Below are 16563 nucleotides of genomic sequence, written 5' to 3'. Positions count from 1 at the left end.
TGCACACTAAGTACGGTAGTAGTGGGATCTGTATGAGAGAGAGCTCTCTGTATTACACGGTTGGCGCTATGGTGGCTGTCAGCCATCTGTGATGGATTGGAAATGGAGGGGTACAATGGGATCTGTGGCGCCAAGCCATACGCCATGTAGCACTAGGCCATCACTGAGCATGCGCAGTTGGCTGTATTACTGCAGTCGGTATGCTGTTGAATTTCCATCTCTGGCGGGCATATGCCCAGTAGGAGGGTTGCGATGGGAATTCTGGCGCATGCCCAGTGGGCCGAGAGTCATACACAGTGCATCAGGTCCCTTCCCACAAAGCAAGCAAGAGCCTCTCATTACCATAATAAAGGATGCTTTGTTAATCCATTTACTGTAAGCAGTCAGCTCTGCCCTAGTGTCCTGAAAATGGCTATGAAAAGTTACCAACCCCCATCTGCTAGGACAACTACTGTAGTGTGCCGCTATGAATGTTACACAATAGTGATTTCATGACTTCAATAACTTTTCAAACCCGTGATGCCCACACTACTTTGCCACTACGGTTATGACTACATTACAGTGTACCACAGACGCCTGCCGTAACGAGTGAATTACTGTCGACGTGCGTCGTGCGTCATGCGTTATGCCCTGTGCGATGTACGACGTGTGTCACTGGCTAGTGAAAATGGCTGCTATGAGGGCAAGACGATTCTCGTCCGGCGAGCTCTTTGTCTTGGTGAAGTGGCGGGACCAAGCCTTCACAACACAAACCAAGACAAAGAGCTCGCCTACAGAAGTGCAAGCCGTGAAATATATAGGCTATACGGCATGCACCGCAAAGTTCGCTCACTCCAGCGCAGGTGGAGTGACCTTCTGAGGAGGGACAGGCTTGTCTAGAGCACATTCGGAGGCGTATAATTCGAAGTAAGTAAAGCATTGCTGTATAATCACATGAATTACAGTATACTGTACAATAACAAATACAGTACAATGCACGACTCTGACATACTCTACATTACTGTACACTGCACTGCAGGGTGTTGGATACTACAGTATCTGACAATGACTGACAGTTGTTACCACATACTGACATGACTGGCAGACATTTGATTGACAGGCTGATTAAATCTACAGTACTGTACTGTACATGGACTAAAGTGTGACACACTATTGGTCGACATGGCTTGTTTGATTAATAAACCTACAGTAACAAAAGGCAAGTTGATTGATCCACCATTCTAATGCCTGTCGACCAAATCTATGTTAACCTACAGTACTGTACACACTATTTTTCTGTGCTGGGCCTGCCCCCTTTAAGTCTGACATTATTACTGTACGACACGGACAGATTCAGGGGTCTCCAATCAGCTCCCAACTGTCATCTCACAGGCTGTGTTTGAAAAATTAAATTTGGGAGCTGATTGGCTGGTATCTTATCACTTCTCACTCTGTGCCCCATTTACAAACGAAGGGAAATACCAGCGGGAATTTTTGTTTAGTATCACTGTGATACAAACGAAAATTCCACTGGTACTGTATTTATTAATACCGTACTTACCCCTCCGGCGAGGTCCCGCAAAGTCCTCAGCGAGGTCCTCCGCTGGGTTCGGGCTCCAGTGTCATGCGCATGTGCATGACAGGGAGACCCGGCAGTGCCTCAAATGCTTCGTTGAAGCTGGAATGGCACTCCCGGGTTTCCATTGCCGGCAATGGGGCCCACATCACTCTCGCCATCTTTTGTGCCATCTTGTACAGCTCGTGGGGTGGCGACAGTGCCACCCACAGAGCCTCTGTGTGACATTGCACACCTTGGTCATACAGTACAGTACTTTACTGGACTGTATATTTTTTTATATACATTACAGTACCATACTGCTTTATGTTGGGCCCAATGCCAGCTTCACAGACTACAGTAGTTTATGTACTACAGTATACTGTATTGGTTTGTATTTTAATCAATAGCTAATTCCCTAAGGCCATCTACAGTACTGTACCTTAATCCCTCTCCAATTTGGAATAGAGGTCTGAACTCTTGTTTTCAAATGCGCCTTAATGACGACATGTAATTTTCCCCACAGGGCAAGCAGCGCCCCATGCCCCGGCAGCGCCACCCCCACCACCGCCAGCAGCCGGGCCGAGTGGGCTGAATTGTCGGAGTAAGTATAGTACACACTACTGTACATTGTTCTCTCTCTCCTTTCTCTCTCTCTCTCTCTCTCTCTCTCATTTGTGTGTTTGTTTTTGGTGTTATGGAGACTCTAGTCAAGATTTGTACAGTTTATTTGTTTCAAAATGGTCTTCATGGAAACTGACAGTACAGTGTTCTTTTTCCACAGTCCTACCTCCACGACCACCACCACCACCACCTTCTCCAGCCTCCTCCTCAAATGACAGTGGTAATGATTACAACAGTTACAGTATGGACACAATAGTGTCATGCTACTGCCTTTTTTTATAATATCTTTTTTCTTATACTGTACACACAGACAGACTTGTCATTGATGAGGAGGCTGCAGGAAGCCCCCTGCCCTGTAAGTACAGTACACCACATTGTTTTCTACAGCACTGTATATCTCTCCTTGTCTTCCCTTGTCAGTCTCTCTCTACCTCTGGTATCTCTTTCTCTCTCTCTCTTTATCTCTCTCTCTCTTTCTCAGTGTATTGCTTTTCTGTACTTGTGTAATAGTAACATTATTTTTTTTTCAACAGTCTCACCAACGCAAGCATACATTCCTGGCCCCAGTGGCCTCATCTGGCCGCGTAAGTACACTACACCACATTTTTTTCTACAGTGCTGTATCTCTCTCTCTCTCTCTCTCTCTCTCTCTCTCTCTCCCTCTCTCCCTCCCTTTGTTTTTCTTTCTCTCTTTCTCTCTCTCTTTTTCTCTCTTTATCTCTCTCTCTCTCTCCCTCTCTTTTTCTCTCTCTCTTTTTCTCTCTTTATCTCTCTCTCTCTCTCTTTATCTATCTCTCTCTTTCTCTCTCCCTCTGTTTTTCTCTCTCTCTCTCTCTCTCTCTCCCTCTTTCTTTCTCTTTATCTTTCTCTCTCTTTAATTTTCCTCTCTCTCTTTTTTGCTCTCTTTCCCTGTTTTTCTCTTTCTTTTTCTCTCTCTCTCTTTCTCTCTCTCCCTGTCTCTCTCTGTTTCTCTCTCTCTTTTTCCCTTTCTTTCTCTCTCCCTCTCTCCCTCTGTTTTTCTCTTTCTCTCTTTCTCTCTAAAAACATCTCCAACGTCTTCTCCTTACACAATAATTGGTTCTTTCCTTGTGTATTTTAGTTGAAGACATTGAAGGGCCTCAGCCCTTCCCAGGGCAAGAGGATGACCCAGACTCCCCTCCCCAGCCAAGTAAGTACTGTATACAGTTTTATACTGTAGGACATTTTGTATTAATACTGTAATACAGTACAGTATATACTGTAGTAATGTTACAGTTGAGAATGTTTACCCTCTACTTTCCCACTGAGTACTGTACAATAGTGTATTATTATTTTCTTTACGCAGAACACCTCCATATAGTGATTGTGGAGCTGGAGAGCAGCATATTTTTTTCTCTCTCTCTTTCTTTCTTTTTTTCTCTCTCTCTCTTTTCTGTAACATACTGTCATTTTTTTCAACAGTGTCACCAACCTGTGGCCTCCCCATGCCATGTAAGTACAGTACTGTATCTCTCTCTCTCTTTCTTTCTCTCTCTTTCTCTCTCTGCCTTTCTTTCTCTCCCTTTCTCTCTCTCTTTCTCTCTCCCCCTCTATCTCTCTCTCTCTTTCTCTGTCTCTTTCTCTCTTTTTTCTCTCTCTCTCTTTTTCTCTCTCTTTCCCTTTCTTTCTCTCCCTTTCTCTCTCTTTCTCTATCCCTCTCTCCCCCTCTATCGGAGCATACCGAGGCGGCGGGACATTAAACACAGCAATATTGCGACTGAAACTAAAATGGCCACTGAGCAAAAGAAGATGGCAGCGGGACAGGATGATCACTCATGGGAGACTATGAGGGGCAGCGGGAGGCTAGGAAATGATCGGTGTGTGTGATAGTTACTCGATACACAAATCAGCATCTACGGGGATGGGTGAAGGACGGAGCATACCGAAGCAGCGGAACGTTAAACACAGCAATATGTGGGGACTGGACGGTCACTCACGGGAGACTATATGGGACAATGAGCGACTAGGAATCAATCAATGGTATACGATGTGTTTAATTGAAGCTCGATATGCAATTAAGCGACTATGGGGACGGAGCATACCGAGGCAGCAGGACGTTAAACACAGCAATATTGCGACTGAAACTAAAATGGCTGCCGAGCAAAAGAAGATGGTGGCAGGGACAGTATGTTCACTCACAGGAGACTATGAGGGGCAGTGGGAGGCTAGGAACGATCGGTGTGTGTGATAGTTACTCGATACACAAATCAGCCTCTACGGGGATGGGTGAAGGACGGGGCATACCAAGGCAGTGGGATGTTAAACACAGCAATATTGCGACTGAAACTAAGATGGCCGCCGAGCAAAACAAAACGGTACCTTATGCATTGAAACCTGGCTACGCAAATCAGCGTCTAACACAGCAAACTGCAAAATGACCATGAACCATAACATAGCAAGCTACCGTACTTACAGTCCAGCGGGTTGATACTGTAGGAAACAGCTGTAGAAGCTCAGGGTACAGCAACAAAGGTGACTCGGAAGTCAACAGTAAGAATGTAATACCCCCATGATTTTTAAGATACTGAACATTAAATTATGTACTGTATACTGTACTCAGTCTGTATACTCAGCAACAGTACTGTACCGTATTTCTCTTGTTCTCTCCACAGATTTTGTCGTCAAACATGGCAAAAATCAGCAAAGCCATCAGAAAGATAATTGCAAGCATGAAAAAAGAACACAAAACAACACGACAGATCCAGGCCTGGCTGAAAGAGTGTGGTGTTCTTGTTAGTTTACAGACTGTGCGCTATCATGCACTTGAGAGAACGCGGACCAGATATAGATTTCCTTCTAAATGCACATGGTAGGTACTTTACAGCAACCTTTTTTTATTATACTGTATGCTGCTAGATTGCTACTGTATTGTGTTCCAATTTCAACACTAACTGTCCAATAATTGCTACAGTATATGCTCTGTATGTGTTCTACAGTAGGAGTGTCAAAAAGATTGTGCACAAATTGACTTGTGAGAATGATGAGCGTACAGCTTTACAAATCCAACGTATTCTAAAAGCAGAATGTGACCTGGACATCTCCTGTTCCAGCATCAAACGGATGCGTAAGGAACTGGGATGGACTTTTGGCCCTAAAAGGTACTGTACATAAATTATATATATATATATATATATATATATATATATATTAATAATGCACTGATTTTACATGACAGTAAACTAAAACTTGTTTTTATTCCACAGGATAAATCCCATGATAAGGGATGTTAACAAAGTAAAGAGAGTTGAACAAGTACAACGATGGATAGAGAGTGGAAAGAATTTTAATGACGTAATTTTCACAGATGAAACTTCGGTTTCTCTCGAGAGGTTCTCAAGACTGTCCTTCCAACACCGTGCACATCTCTCACTTAAACCACGTCCGAAGCATCTGTTAAAGGTCCATGTATGGGGAGGTATATCTTGTTGGGGTGCAGACTGATCTATATTTTTGAAGGTGCAGTACAGTAATGTTTGTTGTAAAAATGATTTACAGTCCTGTACAGTGTACGCTTGTTACTGACAATAATTTCTCATCTCTTTAGGCATCATGGATAAGACCTTCTTCCAAGAAAAAATAGTAGATTGCTGTATGGTGCCATTTTTGAGAAAATGCTTTTCATCAGGACATCGATTATTCCAGGATAATGATCCAAAACATTCGGCTTCAGCGAAATTCATGGAAGAGAGAGGGATAAATTGGGAACGCACACCACCAGAGTGAGTATTGTCCTATAGTACTGTATTAACTGTTTATTGTACAAAAAAGTATGTACAGTACCAAGCAGTAATTATTCTAGTACACTTTTTACTAAAGTACAGTACTGTGACTGAATATTTGATTTTTTTTTTACTTTCCTGTAGGTCACTGGACATGAATCCCATTGAATTGGTCTGGGCCCAGTTGAAGAGGTTCATCAGGTCTGTTGTGAAACCAACAACTAAACAGGAACTTTTGGATGGGATAATGAAGTTTTGGAGAACAGTATTGACACGTGCCCAGTGTAACAATTATATTGAGCATCTCCATAGAGTCTTACCAGTTGTCATTGAAAGAAACGGTCAAGCAACTGCTATGTAGCTTATACTGTACTGTATATAATTAGTAATGTGGAGTAGGGGTTTAACTTCCTCTTTTCAGTTTGTGATCCAGACTGCTAAGTACTGTACACTGTGTCCATACTGTATGTACAGTATTGTGGTTGTGCATTCTGTCCCTACATTATACAGTATACAGTATTCTCCACATTTATTTTATAAGCTCTTTATTTACAATACCTTTCCCTTACTGTACCTTATGTACTGTACTTTATACTTTTGCTCTTTTCCTTACACCTACTTTTACTGTACATTGCCCCCTGTTCCAAGGCACACATTGGCATCGTCACAGATTGTGCTGCAGCTGCCAGTTTCTGCTACTGCGCTTGATGTTGCCATTTGTAATGCAGATGTTTAAAGTTTTCAGGTTCCTTTGGTTCATATACAGTACAGTAGTAGTGCCTGCTTCAACATCCACATCCATAGTCGCAGACATACAGTACTGTACAGTAGTGGGTGCACCGTGCATTGAGAGACAGGCTTCTACTGTAAACCTACTGTATGATTGGAGCGGCGGTCCCTCCGACATCAGGATCAGGTGAGAAAAGCATTTTTGCTAATGTTAGTGCTCTGTTATCGCATTCAGATGAATCTTCTGATACTTCTATCTCCCTGCCAGTTTGTTCTTTGGGAAACCCAGGGCCACCTGCTGCTACAGTAAGGTGGGAGGGGTTTGGAGTTATTTTCACTTTTGACCTCAAAATGACAGCTGGTGTTCACCTCCATCTGGGGCACCCAAATACTGTCTTGTTTCATGTATTTTTTTTTTTATCGTTATATGGGCTGTGGGCCCAGTATTTCACCACCAGGCTTAATTATAATACAAATTAGTTATTAATTAATTTGTTAGGCTGGTTAGTTAGGGCATATACAGTATATTAATGTGGAGAAGTGCATTAGTGTGACACTGTTAGAGCAGGGAAGGTCCCTGCACAGTGGATTCTCTCTCCTACAGTACAGGGTGTGTGGGATCAAGCAGGATGAAGAACAAGAGCATCTCTGGTGAGAACCTGTATGTCTGTCTTTTACTGTCTGTTCGTCTCTGCCTATCCTCCTTTCTTCAGGGTGTACAGTGGACCTTGCACTCCGATGCAAGGTAGAGTCTGCACCTGGTATAGGTGAAACTGTGGATCTGAGGCCAAAAGTGCCAGTGATGATTTTAACTTAAAAGCCTAATCTTTTTGTGTACTGCAGTCCTCGGTCCAGTAGGGCGTATCGGTCGGCATTGAGGAAGGACTGTTCTCACGTCATCTCCTTCCTCCTACTGTAGGTACTATACAGTAGTCACGTCCGTGTCCAGCTTGGCATTCCAGGACATGCCAGCGGTAGAAGAAAGAAGCGGGGGACAGTAGAGGACTATGGGGGTGGAAAGCTAAAGAAGTTCCCCACCCTCTGTACAGCATGTTACTGTAGGTTAAATAAAAATTGTCATTAATTTATACAATTGGTGTTTGTACTGTATGTAATTCAGTCTTTAAGTGCGCCTGAGACCCAACACGTGCATCTGTCATTAAAAAGGTACAAAAAGTCAATAACACACAGATGCAGGGGTGTATCATCCTATTGGCCAGGATTTCACTCACCAGGGGCGCGCCGGCCAATGGGGGTTGCCGCCCACAGTCATATACTGTACAGTATCCCTGTTGCCCATCACAGTGATTTCACAGCTGCCCGGCACTTACAGTAGAATACAGTACAGTAGACATACAGTACTGTATACACTGAGGGCTGTTTTCAATTTAGGGGTGGTCTATTTACTTTTTTTAGCCGGTCTCGTCTTTTCACTCCAAGGGGTCTATTTACTGTACTAAGCAGTGTTAGGAGACAGAGTGAAAAGTGATAAGGTGTCAGTCAATCAGCTCCCAAATGTCATTTTTCAAACACAGCCTGTGAGATGACAGTTGGGAGCACATTGGTTGGCACTTTTTCACCCATTGGAGCAAAAAGACGTGATTGGCTAAAAAAAGTTCAGCAGATTACGTCATTTCGCCAGGCGTAAAATTATCGCTGTATTCAATTTGAAAGCTTTTCCGCCTACCGTAGGCGGCAAGTCAATGCAATGTACAGTAAGACAGTATGTGAAAAAGTTTCGCCTACTGTATGAATAGCAGGCGGAAAAAAATTGGTGAATTGGGGTGCAACATTGCCGGAAGCCTTCAACGTGCAAGTCTTAAGACAGTCCCCTAAAGGTACTGTAAACTGCGTAACTTTAAAAAAAAAAAAAAAAGAACACACCAAAAATTCACTTTCATTTTGGGGGCGGAAGAAAAAAAATTGGGGGGAAAAAGTTAAACATGTAGGGGTAAATTTACTAAGATGGGAGTTCTATTTATGAAGTTACTGTACTGTATGTTGCCCATACAGGTAGCAACCAATCAGATTCTACTTCTCATTTATCTACAGTAGCACCTTCTAGAAGATAATACCTGGAATCTGATTGGTTGCTATGGGCAACATCACTTCTTAATAGAACTCCCATCTTAGTAAATTTACCTAATATATAAAATGTACTGAGTTTAGTAAGGGTTGGATAACAATACTGAACAAAATTAGGGAAGACTTAAAAAAAAAAAAAAGCGCTACATGGGTATACCGTAGATCAGGCCATGCACCTGAGATACGATGACATACAGTATTGTAGGAAACACTCAAGCCAGGTGCAACCTTGGTATTGCAGGCGGCTGTAGTGTAATGGTAAATAATCAAACCAATACATTACGCTGCCTGTACAACCCTTTTGCGGGTTCGAAACTTGAAAGGTTACACTTTTTATTTTTTATTATTATTACACAGTCAAGGTTACACTTTTTTGTCATAAAGTACTGTGGCATAGAAATACCAGAATTTCTGGATAATGTATTAGTGAAGATTTAAAACAAAATAAAATTACCGTATACAGTATATATTTTAAAGGTCTCGAACCAGTGGGACAAGAAAATGGTAGATGCAGTAGGGCTAGGCATTAGCCCCCTAGACTACTGCATCTACTGTACTGTAGTTCCTAGAGTTATGGAATCACTACAATGTCTACCATATTGTACTTACTATAATACAGACAACTGGGCTTGCGCAGTGCTATGAGACTCAATAATGTATGCCACAGTGTAGCGCGCAACTAGCAATGCGGTATATGGTGTACCATATGGCGCAACAAACTACAGTACTGTAGCTGGGCACATCTACAGTACATACAGTATAATATATTGATTTTTGTAAGGGTTGGATAACAATACTGAACTACAGTACTATAGTGAATATTAAAAAAATAAATTAAATTATCAAGGTCTCGAACATAAGGAGAGAAGTGTAAGCAAGACGGATCACCTAACCCCTTGCTCACAAGTCTCTCCTAGTAAGAATTGCATCTGTCCTCTACAGTACTTTATGTGACATCTACAGTACCATACGATGAAGTACTCAGGCATCTGTAGCGTAGAGGTAAGAAATCGAACTTCTACATTGCAGACGTCTGTACAACCCAGTTCAGGGTTCGAAACCTGGAAGGTTAAACTTATTTTTTTTTATTATTATTAGACAGTCAAGGTTACACTTTTTATTTTTAATATTATTATTACACAGTCAGTGTGTAATACGGAGATCCCACTTTCACTGTGTGTGAATCATGACCCGCTACTGTATGATCTTCCATACTGTACGCCATGGCATAGCGCTACAAGGGTATGGCTATGGTGCAGCACCACTGGCAATGCATTGCATCCCCGCCACTGGGCACGCGCCAGAGATCCAATTTGTACCGTAACCCATTAGAACTGGCTATAAGTCACCACAGCGCCAACTGTGCTGACATTGACGCAATTTTGCGGTTTAAACGCAGAGTCAGTTTGTACTACAGGGACCTCTCTCTTAAACAGAGTCAACTATCAGTTACTGAACACATTAAATCACTAAAGTTTCCAAGTCTGGGACAGCATTGTCATTGACGCAAGTTTGCGCTCTACATCACAGTCAGTATGTAATACACAGACTTCCCTCCAAACTAAGGCCCTCATTCAGAGCCACTCGCTAGCGGCAGTACGCTCGTTCCGAGCGATGTTCGCACATCTGCGCATGCGTACGGTTTTTAGTACGCATGCGCGAACCAGTCAGTGCGGCCGAAAATCGTTGGTACTCAATATAGTGAGGGCCTGCTATTTTGAGTGACAGAATGAGGCGTATGTGGGTGGTAACAGGGGAAGGTGCTTGAAAACGGGGAGTGGAGATCAGAACGCAGGCGTGCTTAAAGGTCAAAACGGGCGTTTTAAGGGAGTGCATAATTAATACAGCAGCGTCATTGACCACGTCACTTGGTTTTTTTTACCTCAGAACTGCTCGCAAAATAGCGGTTGAAAACACCAACCACAAGAATGGCGAGCAGTTCATACGCTGTACGATGTACTCGATTAATCTAATAAATAGCGGACATGACGTATGGTGCGTGCGGCCAGGGGGCGTTTTTATCAAAAAAACGAGCGTATGTTTTGCTCGCTCGTTCAGACTTAGAGGTGGGAACAGACTGCAATTTGCGAACGGATCATTTGAATAGCCACCCCTTGTTTTTGAACGAACGACCACAAATAGCGAACGGCTCTGAATCAAGCCCTAAGTCCACTACTGTAGCACTTTCTGAAGTCATGAATTTACTATTGTGTATACTGTACGGCAAGTCGCGGACAGTGCAGAATGGCACAAGTGTGAAATTCAACAGTACTGTAGCAATGCAGACAACTGGGCATGCGCCATGGCATAGCGTTACTTAGTGTATGGCTTGGCTCCACTGGACATGCGGCACACATTCCATTGTGATTGAAACCCGACCACTGGGCATGCGCTGACATTGACGCAATTTTGCGGTTTAAACGCGCAGTCAGTTTGTTATACAGAGACCAGTCTCTTTAACAGAGCCCATTACCACTTGATGGTCATAAAAAATCACTATAATGTCCACGTCTATGTCAGCGCCGGGATTGACGCAAGTTTGCGTTCTAAGGTACAGTACTGTATGTACAATAATAAAAATCCTATTTTCGCTGTTTGACTCCCGAAGCACTGGGCATGCGCTCCACATGTACTGTATTAAATACTTAATATTTTAAGTGAAGATTTTAAAAATAATTTAAAAAAACATGTTTTCAAGGTCTCGAACCCATGGAACAAGAAGAGGGGAGAAGCAGTGAAACTAGGCATTAGACCGCTAGGTCACACGCTTCACCCATTGCTAAAGTTCTGTAGTTTGTAAAGTCTAATGTCTAAGTCTGGTCAGTGCCGACAGTATTTACATTTGCGCAAACACAGTATGATTTCAACCGCACAGTCAGTGGGTAATACAGAGCTTAATGATTTCAAACTGGATTAGACATTCTTCTACCGCTTTATTATACTGTACATTCCTGATTCCATGTGGAAAATGCTGTAATACTGTATAGTGTACTGAATCACCGCTTCTGTTAAACAATCATCGGGCGGTGATACAGAACATACTGTACGGTACATTGGAAATCACACGCATGCACTATGTAGTTTAGGAAAAGTGACACCTGGTGGGCAAAATGTTGTATTACACGTAATGAAATCAGATGCATGCGCTATGTAGTTTAGGAAAAGTGTCATCTGGTGGGCAAAATGTTGTATTACACGTAATGAAATCAGACGCATGCGTTATGTAGTTTAGGAAAAGTGACATCTGGTGGGCAAAATGTTGTATTACACATAATTACTTTTTTCATTACAAAACTTTCTATGTGGCGCGACTCATGGCGTGGTGTGTGGCGCGCCATGCGTGGCTTGAGAGATAACGCTGTGATGCCACGTTATAGCTGGGCACATCGGTAGTTTTTTATTCTGCTTTTCTAAATGGACAGTTAAAAGTTAAAAGAGGAGATCTATATGGAGCCTACTGAGTATTATAGCATCAATGCGTTCCAAGAGGGGAATATATATTTATTAAAGAAGTCACTACAGTATATTGACCTAAATAAAGTGGCTGTTGCTGATTTATAAAATTGGATACTGTACTGCTAGAAATGAACACATGCTCACAAAATTGCTTGTACTACAAATGGGTGAGCAAAAATCTGTTCATCACCTGATTTTAAGAGGACCACATAGCCAGCACAATAAGAGTCAGTAAATTAAATATTTAAGCTGAATGATCTAGGACCAGTACACCAATTGTTAGGTCTGGGAATAATACAAGAGACTGGTACTATCTCAATAAATCAGCAGGGATAACTTGAGGCAATGCTGTGAAGGTTTGCAATAGTGGATACCAGAGCAGTACCAACTACACCTATAGATAAGAGTGCAAAGATCTCTAAAGCCATGTGTACTGTATGACCACAGACACAGAAAAAGAGAAACTAAAGGAGATTTCTTCTCAGAGGATTATTGGAACAATAATGTATGCAAGTATTGGCACTAGATATCACACACACAGTGAACTAGATGAACCAGTATGTGGTTATCCCTGGAAAACAACACTGGATACCTGGTAAGTAAGATACTTGAAGGGAACAGGTTTGTTGAAATTTAAATATGTTAAGCAAATGGACTGTAGGACTGATTCAGAGGTGGACATCTTTGCAACCACAGCTGTATCTTTCTAAACAGCCTCAACTGTGTCTTTATGCTAATGCAGCAGCCAATGGGATTCCAACTGAGATGCCTACCATGGTGCTAATTTGCTGCTGTGCGTATAAAAATGCACCATTGGCCACATCAGTTGCACCATCAGATGCACAATTGGAGATTGCACCTACCCTATGGCAGGTGCAATTTCTCCATGTGAACATGGCCATTGGGGTAAGTGCAACTGCGAAACACTCGTATCTAGCTAGCCACTCCCCTTTTACCTCCCAGAAACATCCACTGGAAATGCATGGAACTGTAAAACCCCAAATTTATGGGGCAAAGCTAATGAAAGGCATAGTAATCCCTAGTTCTAGAGAGATAAGGAGGTAAGCACACTGCACTTTGGTAAACTGTGTTGATAGGTTTATTTAAGGTTATTGCAAAGATCCTTTACTGTAAATCTTTCTTTACATTTACTTTTACAATACACATAACATCAAATCACATTACAATAACACTAACTAGTAACTTCCGATAAGTTTAAGTCTGAATTCTAGTGCCAGTGACGTTTACTGTGGCTTAGTTCAGTTTGTGTCAGCTATTAGGTTATGATGAACAAATAAATTACAGTAGCAATTTGGGAGAGCTGTAAAAGAGTAAAGTTGTTTCAATGTTGCAACTTCAGAAAGTAGCTACAATTTTAGCAGCGATTAACAGTCTGATAATGTGTTAGGCTGAACTCCCTTGCAAATGTAATCCTGTCACCTATTTATACAACCATTTGAAACAGTGTAGCGGTTTTATGCGGAGAGACTAATATTAGCCTGCCTATACTTCTGGAATCAATCTTCTCTCCCCCGGAACTGACCAGGTTACTGATGCAGGGGAATAGCCGGTCTAGTTGGATTTCCTGGATTTATATCAATCACTCTATCTCTCTGGGTGTAGGGCACACTGAACTATTAACCCCATTTTGCTGCTTGCCTTAGGCTGCGTGTAATTAATATGTTCTCTCTGGCTGTTCGGGTGAGCAATGGCTGTTGGGGGTCTGCAGTGCAAATATAGTGTGGTATCTTACCATCGAGGCCGGTTTCAGTACTCTACCCACCAATTTAGAGTCTCTCTGTCATGATCCGCCTTCATCCAGGTCTGCTCCACCCAGCTCTCACTCTGGCCAATGGACCCCGAAGCTGCACCTATGCTGCATCTGTTTCGTCAGTTCCATCTCTCCCTTTCCATCAGTCGCAGTCAGAAAAGGTACAGTGCTGACTCTCCAGTTCCCACAATGTCCTCGGCACTCTGTTTCCAGGTTTCTTCCAGCTCCCGACTGTCCACGGCTTTTTGGACCTTCTACTGGGTAACAGCAGGGTGACGAGCCTGTCAAGTTCGCCTCCTGAACTGCACAGTAGCCCTGCATACAGGTCCTTAAAACTGCCTCCCTTCACTGTTGTCCAGAAGGCAGCAGGTCTCACTGGGCACCCTCTCCCAGCTCTGTTACCGGCAATTCAGAGCCGACCATCGTTGTTCCACTAAGTCACCCAGCGCAGCTCTCACCAGGACAAACGCTGCCTCAGCACTGTTCAATGGCTGGTGAGTCTCTATCCGTGTCCTGGATGCTTTCTGCCGGGGATGTGAGCTCGAGCAGCCAACTGTCATTTCCAGTCAACTATTCGTTCTGCCTGCCCACCTGCCTCTGCAGCTGTCCTCAATGTCCACTGTCACCAATGCCGAAAAGGGCAGAGCCGCATGCATATACAGTACATTACATTATATTTAGACACAAGGGCATACTAGCATAAGTGGTACTCCCAGTTTCTGGGGTACCACAGAACTACGTGCAAATTTTGGTCTGCGGCATTGTGCAGTAAACATCGGGATGCATGTGCAGACTGAAAACATCAACCACTTGTGTGCAGCATCAACATTATATGCACCTCTAAATCAGGCACTCTCAAAGCATTTTATAATGCTAACTGCGGTTCAGAAGTGGACGATTGATGTTCCTAGGCAACTAATCTGTTCATGATGGCAGGAGCAGCTGTTAGCTGGGCAAGCCATAAGCACCCAACAGCAGATTTGGGGTGGATTCTGATATGTATGCTAAGCTAATCACAGCTGTGATCCCGCATGCAGCTGCTGTGTGAAAATATGCAAATGTTGCACCACTGGGATGTGTATTGAGACGCCCAATGGGGCCATTGCAAATCCAAGCAACTGCATAGACATATGCAGCCGCCATTGTAAATCATTCAATATATGGTAGGCTGAGTAGCCCTATGGTCATGCAGAATGGCTGCCTGAACTGAGACATCAATACCACTTTATCTGTGTACAGGATCACAGTTGTAGGCCTAGACATGCCCTGAAAACAGTTGCAACACACCTGTGTTTTAGGTGCCACCCATAATCACCCCAAAATAGTCCCTGAATGTCAAACACTTTGCAAAGAAATCCTCATTGCGAGCAGCATCGCTAAGGTACCTTGGAGCATGTTCATTGTGACCACGACACGTGCAGTTGACAGATAATCAGCTGCATAAATATCAGCATTGTCTACGTACATATCTGAATCAGGCCCTTTGTCCACAACCAAAGCAGAGTATATGGTCTTTCAGAAACAGCAAAAGAAGCTATGTTGATCAAAGAGACTTTGGGCCTGATTCAGAGCCGGACGCTCTGACCAGAGCGCTGGCTCTGAATCAGGGCCCTCCTCCATTAAAATGGAGCATCCTCCTGGCCGCTCTTATAGCTGTGGGTCACCACCCATATCATATACGAGCGTCCAAAAAGATGGTCGCGATGGTCTTGACCATCGTGACCATCGGACTTGCGATGGAAACCCTGCGGTAGGGTTTCCCAGCCACAAGTCCTGCAGGGATTTTGGCTCTATCAGAGCCAAAATCACTCACACTGACATCACTAGTGATGTCAGTGGGGCCGGCTTCAGACGGTAGGCGTTCCCATGGGAACGCCTCCATCTGGCAGGCACGCCCCCGGCACGCCCACCAAAGGGGGCGTGCTGTCAGTCACCATCGACAGCATGCCCCCTTTGGTGCGAGACCCGGAGCGACAGCTTGGCTGTCGCAGTCCGGGTCTCGCGCTTGTGCACGATGGAGCACCCTCCGTCGTGCGCATGCGCAGTGGGGAACATCAACTCACTTGCGAGAGTACTGCCGCTTGCGAGTGGGTCTGAATGACCCCCTTTGTTTGAACTAGTTCTTAATATTGGAAGTGATCTGATTAAAATTGCTTTGACAACAAGGGTGTAATTGATCTGTCACAGAGCATCAAGCACAGTACACGGTCAAAGCACATTGCTATTTGGAACCACTTTATAAGAGTTAAGGGGCATACACATGAGATGATATATTTGAATGATATGAATGATAACGATATCGTTCAACGATATATCGTTCATATCATTCCATGTGTATACAATGAAAGAACAATGATACGCGCGCCCACTGGATGATAACAATATCTTTGGTCGTCCGTACATGCAGGCCAATTTGGACGATATCGTCAAGAATTGCCTGTTCAGAGATGTGGCAGGATGACTTCACTGAAAGACATCTATCACAGATATCGTTAAGTGTGTACACCCAATATCGTTTGTCCTGCACTACAGAAAGTTCAAGGGAAATCTTTCACCAATATCGTTCATATAGCACATCATACAGTGTGTATGCGGCTTTAGTCAATAGGAATTTGATTAATGCAGAA

This window comes from Taudactylus pleione, unplaced genomic scaffold, assembly GCF_031769625.1.
Source record: "Taudactylus pleione unplaced genomic scaffold, aTauple2 ptg000138l, whole genome shotgun sequence".
Classification (NCBI taxonomy): domain Eukaryota; kingdom Metazoa; phylum Chordata; class Amphibia; order Anura; family Myobatrachidae; genus Taudactylus; species Taudactylus pleione.
This window is presented reverse-complemented; position numbering follows the sequence as displayed.